This window comes from Macrobrachium rosenbergii, chromosome 43 (genome assembly GCF_040412425.1).
Source record: "Macrobrachium rosenbergii isolate ZJJX-2024 chromosome 43, ASM4041242v1, whole genome shotgun sequence".
Classification (NCBI taxonomy): domain Eukaryota; kingdom Metazoa; phylum Arthropoda; class Malacostraca; order Decapoda; family Palaemonidae; genus Macrobrachium; species Macrobrachium rosenbergii.
This window is the reverse complement of record NC_089783.1, coordinates 42,694,125-42,709,124: the sequence shown is the minus strand read 5'-3', so window position 1 is coordinate 42,709,124 and position 15,000 is coordinate 42,694,125. Positions and strand designations below refer to the sequence as shown.

General features: G+C 35.5%; 1 protein-coding gene across 5 annotated transcripts in view; it reads right to left on the bottom strand.

Annotated features, from left to right (window-relative positions):
• Positions 1 to 15,000, bottom strand: part of LOC136828815 (centrosomal protein of 135 kDa-like) — a 317,906-nt gene that overhangs the window by 64,368 nt on the left and 238,538 nt on the right. The gene's annotated exons all lie outside the window — the stretch shown is intronic.

Below are 15,000 nucleotides of genomic sequence, written 5' to 3'. Positions count from 1 at the left end.
CAAGTTAGAAAAGAATTTGGAGGACGTCATAAGCACTAAATGATACAACATTCATTCCTACACACTTTCTCCTGGATTCTGGGTAAGTTTTCCCTTTGCCATTCCGATAAACAGATTGTCTGTTAGATGTTCCGAGTTCGCGGGTCCACATCAGGCCTCTAATCCCCTTCAACTTCTTAAGGGAAGGTCCCGAGCTGGCACCAAGCCAGCTGAATCTGAATCAGACAACAGTCATGAGCCTTGAGCTTTCAACTAGACTGGACAATTTTAAATAAAAAAAACACCCAAAAGAATTAAGCTAGGTAATTGCAAAAGGCACACTATTCTTTCTTGATAAACCTGACACCTCAAAATATTACTTGCATAATTCTCGTCTAATAAGCTTGCAAGGAGACTTTCATTCTATGAAGAGTGAGTTTATAAAAGATTTTTACGAGATCTGTGTGGGACTGCAGGACGACCTAGATCCTCCAAATGCAAAAGGAAATTATAAGACCAATTCAGTTAGGAGTCACGATTTTACTGCAAATTTCAAAATTTAATTACTATTCCTTCACGGCCATTGGTGGGAATGCATCTAATCAACGAGTCTAACTCTTTCCTCCAGCTTACAATTTTGAAGTTTTAATTTTGAAAATGACTGTGAGAGACTTGGGGAAAATATAGTGTTCTGATTTACCTGCGCAACTTATTGATGAAATCATTTCAGTTACAAGATTCAAGTCAAGGTCTATAAGTGGGTCATTAACATTAGACAATGAAGTGGATTTTCTTTGCCTGGCTATTTCTCAATTACAAACGACAATTGAAAAGTTCAGCTCGTATATTCATGGACTTGAGGAGAGTCATAAACTCAAGTTTTAAATCCACCTCTCCACAAACTGTATCACTGGAAAAACCGTACTGGACTTATAATTTAATATTTATTCATCATTCTCCAATTGGCATGGGCGTGACCAAATTAGAAAATAAACTTGTTCTCCTCCTCACACCAGATATTGTTCAATACTTAACTTCGAAATAACATTTTCTGTAACTTGATATTCATCATTACTATCTATGATGTATACAAGCTGAAAGGCCATTAACTTGCTTGGCAAACTTCAGCAGAATATTATTATTATTATTATTATTATTATTATTATTATTATTATTATTATTATTCAGAAGATGAACCCTATTCATATGGAACACTCCCACAGCGTCCACTGACTTGAAATTAAAGCTTCCAAAAAATATGGTGCTCATTAGGAAGTAAGAGAAGGTAAAGGGAAATACAGAAAGAGGAGATCTCATTTATTAAAAAGAAAGAAAAAATAATTTAATAGATAAAAATGTATTAAAACCCATAAATAGAATGCTGGGTGGTGGATGAATAAAGGAATAATAAAAGCAAAGAATATTATAATGAAATCCAATAAAGAATAAAGGCTAAAACAAAACGTAAAATATACGAAATATATAGAAATCGAAAAAGGTAAAAAAAAAAAAAAAATCAAGGCACTTTTGAACATCGCTATCTTATGACACTATTTCAATCTTTTTACTTTCTAGAACACTGTATTATTTATATTTTTTTGCTCACTAAAACACCTTTTCCTCTCTCTCTATCACAATTCCTTTCTCTCTTTTATGGTGGGTGAGGCGAAAAGCGGCAGCATCCACCATCATCCTTGAAAGGCTCAGGATGACTCACCAATAAAACCCTCTGCCAAGGCCAGCTACTCTACCCTTTTGCTCGGACAGCCTCTGCAATGGAAATTCTGTCCACACCCTAACGAGTGAAACATCAGAAGCAATGCTCTTAAACGAACAATAAATATTTAAGCAAGGATTCCACCAGTACAACAAACATATCCAGGAAAGTAACCCATCAACAATTCATCCATGTGAGGACATAATTCAACTGAAATTATGTAACTTTCTCCCGTAATTATTAATTAAAATTAGTCCACTAACCATATAGTATATGCAATAACGTGTATTTGATACTGAACCATCAGAATAAAACATATGTAAATGTACAGTTGCATGAACTCATATACACCCACACATATATCTTCAGTTCAACATTTGTGTGGTATTCTAGAGGAATTACTTTCACATTCCCTTATTCCACTGCCTCTGCAGGTTTCATTGTGACCCAGTGCCAATCGAACTAGACCCCCAATGCAATTGCATGCACGTTACATAATCACCAAGTCAAAAAATGACTTTAATAAAAAATATTAGGCGATCGAAATGAAATTAGGTAAAGTATCCCCAAACGAAACAACAGCTTAAAAAAACAAAAAAAAAAACAACGATAAATCTTGAAAACTGAAACATTAGTTCTGATAAGGAAACGTTGGCCTGCCACTCTTTCATGTGTAGAGAGAGAGAGAGAGAGAGAGAGAGAGAGAGAGAGAGAGACCAGATCTCTTTAATGTCAGAAGTTCGTCCAGAACTTTGGTATTGGCAGTAATTTAGGAGTTTCAGGGATACAAGAGATAGAACTGGCAGGATACAATGATAATAGAAATTGCAATAAACAAGTAAAAAATTTCTGTTTAGCCACTACAGAGTATAATCACGGCCACCGAAAATGGATCTATCTTTCGATAGTCTCAGCATAAGGCTGTATGGGCCACGGCCCATGAAACTTTAATCACAGCCCGGTGATGGCCTATCCTTTATCGTGCCAGAAGCACGATTATGGCTAATTTTAACCTTAAATAAAATAAAAACTACTGGGGCTAGAGGGCTGCAATTTGGTGTCTGATGATTGGAGGGTGGATGATCAACATACCAATCTGCAGCCCTCTAGCCTCTGTAGTTTTTAGGATCTGAGGACGGACAGAAAAAGTGCGGACAGAATAAAGTGTCGACGGACACACAAAGCCGACACAATAGTTTTCTTTTACAGAAAACTAAAACGAAACACTAACAAGAACCAAGAGTGTGATTTAAAAACTAAAATTTCAATGAGTCATTGCTTGAGTTTCAATAAGTCACTTACGCTGGAGAAAAATCTGATGAAAAACATTTTTTTGAGAACACGCTGGTTTTAGAAATGGTAAGAGTTGCACAAATCAAATATTTGTGTTAAAAATCCCCTTACGACGTCTTTTGCGAATACGAGAAGGCATCAAACACCGTCATTATATCATTCCTGTTGAATATATAACGTTAACTGAAATTATCCATGAACTAATTCGATGCATAGTTAATGCTAATGGGATATATCAGTTAAATTTGCTGTAAACAGCGGGATGCTACATACATATACTGGTCCAAAATATATGGCTTTGTGCATTATTTTTTATATTGTTCAATATACAGTATCAACATCATTTCTGAAGTTATCACTGACTCGGGAATAGTAACATTTAGTAATACAAAATGATTTCCTTGAAATATGGGAATGTTATTTCACCCTTGCTGTTTGCTCTCCCTACAGATTTCATATTAAAAAAAGTGGTCAGAGATGGAAGAGCAGGTTTATATTGGAATAAAAAAGAAACTTGATAAACTTAGGATATGCAGAGGACAGTGTTTTATTTCACAAAAAAATATCAGTTACATAGATTTTAATTAACAGAATGCCTCACAAGTCTGCCGAAATGGAACGCAAAATAAATCTGGCAAAATGAGGATTAAGGAGGAGAGAATATGGACAATCGATGAAATAATAGTAGACGGAGAAAGGATTAATAAATTTGAATCTTTAAAATATTTACAAACAGGTTCTCTTGAGTTTGAATTCAGTGAAAGACTAAAAATGGCAAATCAAACGATGGCAGGATGAACAAGATCTGGAAATAAAAAAACTGATACTGCATACGAAAGTAAGGTTATTCAATATTCAAGTACTATCTTTACTGCTATACGGGCATGATTCATGGTTTGAGAATGAAACTACATCTAAGAGATTTTGTTAATTTGAGATCATGACTACAAGAAGAATACAGTTAGCAATGATACCACAAAGGAAACTATGGAGTTCCATATGTAGATGAGATAATGATGAAAGGGAGATAGAGATGGCTTAGACATGTCTTCCGCACAATCCTTTGGAGAACAGAACGTCATGGCGTCAGCCGAACTATGAGAAGGGATGCTGGTGATAACAGAGATTTATAAAAGACAAAGAACAGGAAAGAAGTGACGAGAGAAGAATTTCACTGAAGCCCTTTGCGCCACGTGGAGTGGAAAGCACGCATGTATATATAACGTACACTGATGTACCACGGACAAAAAGGAAACACTGGGTATAAAAAGCCTGTCGGTTCATCTTTAGATTTCTAAGACATCTTCAAGATGTACACACACACATATATATATTGTGTATATATATATAAATATATATATATATATATATATATATATATATATATATATATATATATATATATATATATATATATATATATATATATATATATATATATATATATATATATATATATATATATATATATATATATTATAAATACATTATATACATATATATAGATAATGTGTTGTACTTTCAATGGTTCATATGAAACATGCTTGTTTCATCGTAAACATATGAGTACCTTTTCTGTTATCTCTTTTAAGTCACAACTGCTTCCATTTCCAAAATCCCTCCTTGTTTGTACTATACCCAAGACAGCATCGCCTTCTATGTTTTAACCATCTTCGCCTTCTATCCTCAACCGTCACCACTTTCATGATCAACCGTCCCTATCTACCACGTTCCAATTATTATCACCTGTGCCCTAATCTATCCACCTTTCAAGCTCCAACCATTTCCATCTGTTCCCTAACCATCTCCAGACTTCATGCCCTAACTATCACCACCTTTAAAATCATCAACGTAATCTTGATGGCCTAACAGAATCATCAACAAAGACGAGATGACTTGCTGCGGGCCACAGATTCAATTAAGATTGAAAACAGAACGAATCCCTGAGACCTATTCCGTGCGACAGGCTTGACCTGAAAATTGTTAAAAGCATGTAGTGGGCTCTGACCTCGCCTCCTCCTGGCAGAGAACAGAGGTCTGTATCTATTTTTTCTGATTCATATTTTGGCATTTTTTTCCTTTCTAAATTCTTTGCCTGAATTTGGAATGCTATCTGTATAGGTATAGTCACCGCAGAGGCCAAATCTTCGGAGATTACCTTTCGCAACCTGTTCACACTAGGAGGAGACGACTGGGATTAAAGAAACTAAAAACTAAAAACAGAAGGAGGAATAATCAATAACAAGAAGAAGCAGAAGTTAAAGTAAATACAAAGTGAAGGGTGAAGATAACAGGGTTAAGACGAAAAGACAAACTTCAAATAGGATAAGACAAACCAAGTCAGACTGAAAACAGAAAAACAGAAGGGCAGGAGCAGCGTCGATGAGCTACTCTTATACGATAGGCTGAAAGAAATAAAATATCGTGGGAGAGGAGCAATAACGATCTACGAGGGAAATGTCAACGTAGTGAGGAGACGGATTTCACTAAAGTTATATAAACTAAAGAAACAGTTAATGTTAAATAACAAAATACGATAGATTTCCTAATATACCAAACGAATAACGCGACAAGGACCACAACAAAGAAGAGATTTTGAATAATAAAGGCAAAATGAAAGGGAGCAGGGAGAAGAATTCACGCACAAGTGACTACAACAGGGGGGAAGAGGTGGAGGTGGAGGTGGAGGTGGAGGAGGACGAGGAGGGGAGGGGGGCGGGAGGAGCCACATGTGGGTGCGTGAGGGTGTGGGAATATGTGGCGAAGAGTTGCCACTACAGCGTCACTTTCACTCTCGCGCGCCTGCGCACCCGTCTTGGTGCTCTTCTTCCCTTACCTGCACTTTCCCATACTCCTCCATTCTTTGCCTTCTTTATTCCTTTCGCTGCTCTGGTTACATTAAAATGTCTCTGTCGTTTTACTCCTTTCATTTCTCAGCGCGTCATTTTTCACGTTACATCTTTCGCTTTAATGACCTAAGAGGTTTTCTTTATTTTTGCATTTTTCACTTCTTTGTTCCGTTTCCCTTTTCCTTTCATCCGATACATTCTCCCCAGAACATAGGCTTCACGGGTATTTGCGTCAGACTCGGAGAACAAAAGGTTATAAAAGTGTTAAAATCCCGAAGAGTGGGCATTTATGCAACCAGCATGATCCAAAAAATCTCCTTTCCATTTCAAGTCTAACCCGAGGGTGGAAAAATGTTCAAATTGAGCCTTAGCCATCAGTTGAGGGTGTAATGCATCAATACGACTTGCAAGAGTGTCAAATTTTCTCGGCTGACATAAAAAGTCTTTCAGTGAAAGGCTTAATAGAAGGAAATAAAAAATGGGAAAAATTAATAATATTTGGAAATAGACTGAAATTGCATTGGAAATAAGATTATACATTAGTTCACTACTATCTGTGTTGCTATACGGACATGTGTCACGACATATTTATACAGTAATATCTTAATGTTTTCTGTCAAATTGAAAATGAAGCTGAAAGAAGAATATTAGGAGTCAAGTGGCAGGATATATTTAGAAATGATTCCAAGGAAGATTACGGAAGTTTCATAGTGAGATAACGATAACAAGGAGATGGAGATGGCTTGGGCATGTACTTTGCACAACCCCGCAGGGATAGTAAGTGACAGTGTCAGCTGGGCTCCTGAAGGCATCAGAAAACGTGGAAGACCCAGGCATTATGGATGAGAACTTAAAAAGGGAGGTTAGAGTTGAGTGGAGATTTGTGGAAGGTAAAGCAAAGGAAACACAATGAATGGGAGAATTTCACATAGACCCTTTGTGTCAAGTGGCTTTGAAGGCGATGATGATGAACATGAAGACGTAAATTGGTCTATTCTTAAATGCAATACGTTAATTTCCTCATATGATAAAGTCCTATGTGACAACTAAAGATACAAATCGTGCATTATTAACTATTAATAACAGCTCTGAACACGCTAGGACTCATGGGGAAAACAAATAGCCCATTAAATTGTCGTGATCCCACCCATCGAAGAAAATAATTCGGCAAGTCAAGTGGAGCCCTCTTCCACTTGGATATGATCGCTGAAATAAGTTGCTTATTTTAATTGGCTCAGCTTAGAGGTCACATAAGCACCCAGGCAAGACAATCACAAGTAGGTCAAATGCACTCTCCTAGTTCAATGACCACATCAGGATGGACGATTGATCAGGGTTCACTTGTGACTCAGCTGTAAGGTGACTTCGAAATATGTTTCATGCTTCTGCAATCAGCGCTCTTGCTAAACGAGGTGCAGTTGTCTACGGCCGTATATGGCCTTAAGACATACAGCATGAAACTGTTACAGTCTGGATTTATTTGACTCCTGAACTTCTGAGCAGTTACTCATATTATTCAGTTCTATGTAACTACTTATAATCATTCTTCTTCCGTACACACACACACATATATATACATATGCATACAATAACAGGACGTCATTTAAACAGGATGGTATCTAGCAGAGATTTTACAGCTACCGGACGATGGAGACAGATTAGTCCTTGAATTCTTGTGACTTTTGCAAATAAGATCTCCATTAGGTACCAACCTCTTTAAATGAGGTCCTGTTAATCTTTGTATTCATGCACAATACAATTGTGCAAGTGATCAAGTTTAATATGAAATATATATACTGTATATATATATACATATATATATATATATATATATATATATATATATATATATATATATATATATATATATATATATATATATATATATATATACATATATATATGGATATATACACACATATATATATACATGACTGCCCATCTTTACCACCTATATATACAATATTTACAAACAATTCATATCGGATTTAGTCTTCACTCTTTCATGGATATGTAAACATTTCTACCAGCCCCTGTGCCTTCCAGTGGATACAACAATGGCAAAGATATGCAATTCATTGGTAATGAGTATAACGTATGCAGAATAAATACGGCGGATGGATATTTCCACGACGCCATACACAACGCTTTTTCAAATTCTAATTGGACAGGAAACCACTTTTTCACTATTCTTTCTGCCAAAATCTGTGTATCCTGTCTCGTTAAAAAGTTATCCTTCAAGCTAATGTTACTTACTCAGTTACCTACTAGAGAGATAATTCTTATTTGCTTACTTATTCAGTTACCTACTAGAAAGAAAATTCTTATTTGCTTACTTATTCAGTTACTTATTAGCGAGATAAATCTTATTTGCTTACTTATTCAGTTTTCCTATTAGCAAGAAAATTCTTATTTGCTTACTTATTCAGTTACTCATTAGCGAGATAAATCTTATTTGCTTACTTATTCAGTTTTCCTATTAGCAAGAAAATTCTTATTTGCTTACTTATGCAGTTACCTACTAGAAAGAAAATTCTTATTTGCTTACTTATTCAGTTGCCTATTAGCGAGATAATTCTTATTTGCATACTTATTCAGTTACCTACTACCGTGATAATTCTTATTTGCTTACTTATTCAGTTACCTACTACCGAGATAATTCTTATTTGCTTACTTATTCAGTTACCTACTACCGAGATAATTCTTATTTGCTTACTTATTCAGTTACCTACTAACAAGAAAATTCTTATTTACTTTAGTAGTACTGTAGCAGCTGCAGTCCGCACAGAGTCAGTAAACTTTCAACGGCAAAACCGCTATCTATGAAAAAAGGTTTGCCGCTGCTTTCTTTTTGACATTCAAAAATTAAGACATTTTACGAAGATTTTATCGTTCGTCAGTTGTAAAAAATTTCCTGATTTAATAGGGATTATTTTATTTTAATTTTCTGGGTATAACCTTTTTTAGTTACTTTCCAGAAAGTGAGAGTAAGTTTTTGCAGAATATATCAAAAGTTATGCAGACAAAATATAGGCAAATTATACTCTAAGGTACTTTGCGGATCCAATTACTTTCAAAATTTCCGTCCCTACAACAATACACGTACATACGCTACCGGGGTCTAAGCGATGACAGGCAGGGCAGCCGATCGAGACTACAGTATACCTCAAAGCCAAATCAAAGTCCTTCAGAAGAAGGCATCGTGCTTACCCCATACATCTGGGAAAACAAGCACGTTAAAAGAAGAAGAAGAAGAACTTTCCTGAGAAGTTAGTTAAAAAGCCCGTAACTTCCAAAATGATCGCATTAAAGATTTTCCAATATCCAATCGTGTTAATAACTTTATCTGGTCCAAATAAAGAGATAAAAATAAACTGATGGAACACACCAATATGCATTATCTGATACACCACAGATTCGAAAGAAAAATATAAGATTACATCCAGCAGTATAACAGTAATAAATGCAAATGAGTCATTTAAAAAGTACGCGACAATTTTCGCACAAGCCAGTCTTCCAATCAACTTCGATTGATCCCGCAGTCCGCAAGTTGATCAATCCCACTAACGAATTGCATCCACCCACTGGGCCAACTCCTGCAACCCCTCCTTCCGTGAGTCTACCTCGAGACCTTTCCAAGTCTTACAAAAGACGCGCAGCAAACACCAAGATCCCTTTCACCCAATGTAGGATGAAGGAAGAAGAATCTGTTATCTTGTCTTACTGTACATGTCAAGTCAAAGGTCAGCTGCTGGAACACAGGCATTCGAGCCAGTGGGCACAGGTCATAGCTTGAGAATATATTACCAATATCATCAGATTTATTGTATACTAAAAATCCACAATTATAGTAATAAACTGTTTTATCTGTAAATTAAAAAAACAAAGACTTTCGAATGCCTGAACCGTGTCCCTTCTCTGAGCCTTTTTAACGTAAACACTGAGGAGGGACACCGTTCAGGTGTTCGAAAGTCTTCGTTTTTATCGTTTGTAAATGTGACAATTTACTGATATAACTGTGAATTTTTAATGTACAACCATTTAATTACGCTAATGTGCATTTTTTAGCATTATTATTATTATTATTATTATTATTATTATTAAAAATTTATACTTCAATACAAAACATGGAAAAATGAATTGCCTTACTAAGCAAGTTTCCACAGAACTGGACGACCAGGTGTGAAAAGAAGTGAGTAAGGAGACGAAAAATAAAGTAAAATGCAAGCTGAAATACCAAATATATACAAGTGATATCAAAACTACAAACATAATGATAGCCATAAAAAGGAGTCGAGAATGAATCAGAAAAATTAGCCACACGGGCAAGAGCTTCAAGACTAAAATATTCACGTCCAGTTGTTTAAATAAGCGGCAATTTAACAGGAAGGTTCATAGTTATGTAAACGTTCGCTTGCACAATAAGAATTGTTATAAACCAAGTTCTTTAGGATCATTTTCTGTCTTGGGGGACTGTTTATATGCGACTTCATTGTAATCTTGCCATTTGTTTTCTGTTTTTAGTCTTCTGCAAAAGGAAACTATTTTGCCGGCTTTGTCTGTCCGTCCGCATTTTTTCTGTCTGCCCTCAGATCTTAAAAACTGCTGCGGTTAGAGGGCTGCAAATTGGTATGTTGATCACCCACCCTCCAGTCATCACACATACCAAATTGCAGCCCGCTAGCCTCTGTAATCTTTGTTTTATCTAAGGTTAAAGTTAGCCATAACCGTGCTTCTGGCAACGATATAGGAAAGGCCACCACCGGGCCGTGGTTAAAGTTTCATGGGCCGCGGCTCATACAGCATTATACCGAGACCACCGAAAGATAGACCTATTTTCGGTGGTCTTGATTATACGCTGTACAGAAAACTCGACTGCGCCGAAGACACTTCGGCGTATTTTTACTTGTTTTTTATTCTCATTGCTTCCAATGGCAGCATGTCTACCAAATTAACGGTCTTTCCAAGTTGTTCCATATAAATGTATTATCATTACGATCAGCATCATCAGCAGCAAAAACAACAACAATAACAACATTTCCTTCTTAAATGGCTGGAACAGCATAGGAGAGTATTCGACTCAGCACCGCTGAAAGTCACATTCGGTCAAGAGGTCAACGGTTACTTTCTTAAGAGTCAACCTACCAAGATAATGCAAATGAAATATGAACAAGTGACAAGACAAATCCAAGATAATCTCTTCAACTCATCTAAAACGGAATTCTACACTTTCATCTTAAAATTTTTCCATTCCTTCGTAGGATTTTTTGATCTACAGGAGAATGTTTAAATTGAGGGTAGAACAAAATAATTCTCTCTCTCTCTCTTTATATTTCTCTCTCTCTCTCTATATATATCTCTCTCTCTCTCTCTCTCTCTCTCTCTCTCTCTCTCTCTCTCTCTCTCTGTGTGTGTATATATATATATATATATATATACTTTTATATATATATATATATATATATATATATGTATATATATATATATATATATATGTATAGGTATTATACACACAGTTTTAAATATATATCATATATATATATATATATATATATATATATATATATATATATATATATTATACAAACACATTATGCATATATATATATGTATATTTATACATATATGTTATATAGTGTCAAAGTAAGCATATATGAGGAGAAAATACAAGCAGTCACAGACATAGATCCTGCAGTACCTAAAAACGTTGCCTCAAATGAATTAAGGGAATGTTGCTTTTATTCTGCACTAGACTGTGCTAAACTTCAGCATACCATAGATCCACTTTCTTTGCAAGAGAAGTACACATTCAAAAGTTAACCTGACGCGAAAAATACTTATTATGTAGTACTGCTTATGGGTAACAGGGCAAGTATAACAATAACTACGAAGGAGCATCATCACTGGAAAAAAGCGAAGGAAATAAAAGAAAAACAGATTAATGCATTTTCATGATAATGTCACGAAATTTCGATGTACTTTGAATACCCCTAAACATCTATCTTATTCGTCTGAGCAAAAATACAAAGAACCCGTAGCCAAATAATGTTACAATCAAGGTTGTTTCAAATCTCCTTGAGCCCTATCCTATAGATTAAGGATAATGTTTAAAAATCATACCAACAGAACTATACATCACGACTGAAATACCTGAAGATCTAAGAAATCAAGGTGAAGTTAGGGAGGAGGGTCCGTTAGGTGGGGTTAGCTTGCTCGACAGTCTCCGCAGTTATGTCAGGAGAGGTTAGTTTTCAGGACGGATTACATATGTATGAGGTTAAATTGCTAGCTGGACTACAAAGCTATCTTAGGTGAGGTTAGTTTGCTGAATAGGTTATATAGTTATGTAAGGTTGGGTTAGTTTGTTAGACAGGAAATCATTCCACTTCACCGACATTTTAAAGGCTGATTCCCATACGTTAATTCAAGCACAATCCCCTGAACGTGAAACCGTGGAAGATTCAGAACCATGAGGTAAACAATGTTCCGGTTGATAAACACCTCAGAGACTTCTTAGTAGATTAACTATGAGGACTTTCTAAGTAGAACAGCTAAGAAGAACTTCAAAAGCGGGAATAAGTATTTCAGCCTTCAAAATTAAGGAAAGTCCTTCTCATAGAAAGGTTACTTGCAATGCATTTTTGTAAATTCAAGTACATAAAAACATTTAAAACATGGAATACCGAGAGAGAGAGAGAGAGAGAGAGAGAGAGAGAGAGAGAGAGAGAGAGAGAGAGAGAGAGAGAGAGAGAGTACTTTCATACCTAGATTACCTAGATTATAAAAAATGAAAATTCATTTTCTACATTTCAAATCCGCACATGAACGTATCGAAACCATTAAGTAAGAAGATGAATAAAATGGATCTCCGAACATCAAGAGTCAGCCAGACAAGATATGAAATGTCGCAACTGGAAAACGCCGCCGCAAACAAAGGCCACCTTGAAAAAGAGGGACCATAAAACGACAAGAGAAAGTCCTGTCACGACGACAAAGATGATCCTTGCAATGCCAAGCGATGAAAGCAAGCTGTGTCGTCGGGAGGTGGATCCAACCCAGATCCGAGAGACCTTGACATTAAATGCATCAAGACAATGACATGCCTGGAAAATGCCATGATTAAAAAAAAAAAAAGTGTCACTCAAGTCGGCAAAAAGCGGTTCCCCCACAACCAATGTTTTTTTGTTCCATTTGTTGTATTTGTGGACTTCTGCTTTCTCCTTCGGTAATAAAAAGTGTTCCTTCAGTTAGAAAAAAAAGTTGAAGTTCAAAACAAAATTTTTCTCGAAATCATGTGGTAATAGAATAGAACAGAATATAGAATTTAGGCCAGAGGCCAAGCTCTGGGACCTATGAGATCATTCAGTGCTGCAAGGGAAACTGACAGCAAGAAGGTTTGAAAAGTGTAACATGAGGAAAACCTCTCAGTTGCACTGTGAAACAAATGTTGGAGAGGGTGGAAAGTCAAATGGAAGAAAGAGAATATGAGAATATGAACAGTAAAAGGCATGAAAGAGGTTGCAGCTAGCGGCCGAAGGGACGCTGGAAAGACCATTAAGTAATGCCCGCAGTGCACCACGTGAGGTGCACTAATGGAATTAACCCCCTACAGGACATGTGGTAATAAAAAGTACTCCACTGTTTTGTTACCGCTACCACTAAACTTCAAAGCCACCAAGGAAACATTTAAGTCTAACATTCCTCCCATAGAACTCACGACAGAAAGTCTTACGGTGAAAAAAAAAAAGGTAAAAACTGAAGGAATGTCATCGCATCATCCTCGCTGACTCCCTCAAAGAGAGATTACGCAACACGACGGGAGAAAGTGTTTTTCACAATACTGTATGTACTAACAAAAACAATTCCCTCCCTCATCTCTCGTCCGTAAACAACCAGTTTCTTGCCCTCCTTTCACTCACCATCTCAATACAAGTGTAAAATTTTGCATAATATACAATTATATTTATATATATATATATATATATATATATATATATATATATATATATATATATATATATATATATATATATATATATATATATATATATAATATAATGTATTATATACATATATATTTATTCATATATACATACATACATATATACCTATATATAAATGTGTACATTTATTGTATATATACGAGTACTATATATATACTATATATATACACAGATACTTATATATAAATATGTATACATATATTGTATACATACACACACACATATATATACAGTATATATATATATATATATATATATATATATATATATATATATATATATATATATATATATAATAAATAAATTATTATGTACTCGGTAGTAAGTCAGTGTGACAGCCTTTAGTATGGTCCAGAAGGGCCTGGGGGTAGCAACTTCATCCCAAAATAAATGCTGAAAACCAAAAGTAACGCCTTCCAGAAGCAAGTTTCCATACCATTGCTCAAAAAATGAATAGCAGCTTCTTAAATTAGATCAGTCAATGTCGTCTGGGGACCAATGGTAAATACATGATGCTTTCTGCGACGGAAAGAAACTTGGACTGGCAGAGTTTCCTTTGGTACATGACTATGCCATCTACATGCAATGAGCCACTGAGCGGAACCACACAAGCAAGTAATACAAAGCTAGGCTAAAGAAAAAAAAAAAAGTCAGTCTGAAAAGCGTGGCCTAACATCGCCACTTGAATTCGGGTGTTGAATGTTTTATATCGTAATTCTAAAAAAGTCCGGGTTTGTTAAGCTTTTATAACATTTTAAACCTGTTTTAAAAGTCAGTTTAAGATCAATGGAAACTTGTTACTCAAAATATGACAGAATTTTAAGTCAAAATAAATTACTTGAATATATTTCATACATTTTTTTTTTTTTTATCTTATTCACTTTGACCATGAAACGGACAATTTCATTCCACAGGTTGAGAATAACAATTATGGTAAATGCGTTCTGTAAATGAACAGAATGTCAAACCGTGACAACAAAGGATATCATTTAAAATTCTGCAAGGAACCGTGCCTAATTTTCAAACAAGTATCCACTTAATGAGAGAAATAAAAAGCGTGGCCTTATAACAGTAAGGATTATCTTCGCTCTCTTTCAATAGCGACAATAAATAACAATACCGCATAAAACATCACTTCATTATCAGACTTGGATAATAA